We start from the raw sequence: 362 nt of genomic DNA on the forward strand, positions 1-362 counted from the left end.
TGGTGGTTTGGGGGGTGGGGGGGATTAACATTAACCGAACAAGGCATTTAGCAAGAAATGCACTGGTCTCAAGTGCAACTTAGACATTTAGAAAATGTTTGTGGCTGATGCAAATGGTGATGGCGGTTGCTATGCCTATTTGGTTCAGTAGGTTTTGAAGAGAAAAGCGATGGAGAGAAATAGAGTGAGGGAGAGGAGGGAGACATAGAAACACAGTGCAATCATATCAATGGACAGAATACCCACTGACCTTTTGAATGCAGTATCTTTTTTTTTTTACATGATCATTTTGCTACCGCCTTCTCAGCTTTTGTTAACTGCGTGAGTGCGTGTGTGTGTGTGTGTGTGTGTGTGTGTGTGTG

At 43.4% G+C, this 362-nt stretch overlaps 1 protein-coding gene across 1 annotated transcript in view; it reads left to right on the plus strand.

The window, feature by feature from the left end:
- gabrb2b (gamma-aminobutyric acid type A receptor subunit beta2b) overlaps positions 1-362 on the plus strand; it is a 76,468-nt gene that overhangs the window by 804 nt on the left and 75,302 nt on the right. The gene's annotated exons all lie outside the window — the stretch shown is intronic.

This window comes from Seriola lalandi, unplaced genomic scaffold (assembly GCF_002814215.2).
Source record: "Seriola lalandi dorsalis isolate HSWRI2012SDOR001 ecotype SW California unplaced genomic scaffold, Sedor1 jcf7180002054893, whole genome shotgun sequence".
Lineage (NCBI taxonomy): Eukaryota > Metazoa > Chordata > Actinopteri > Carangiformes > Carangidae > Seriola > Seriola lalandi.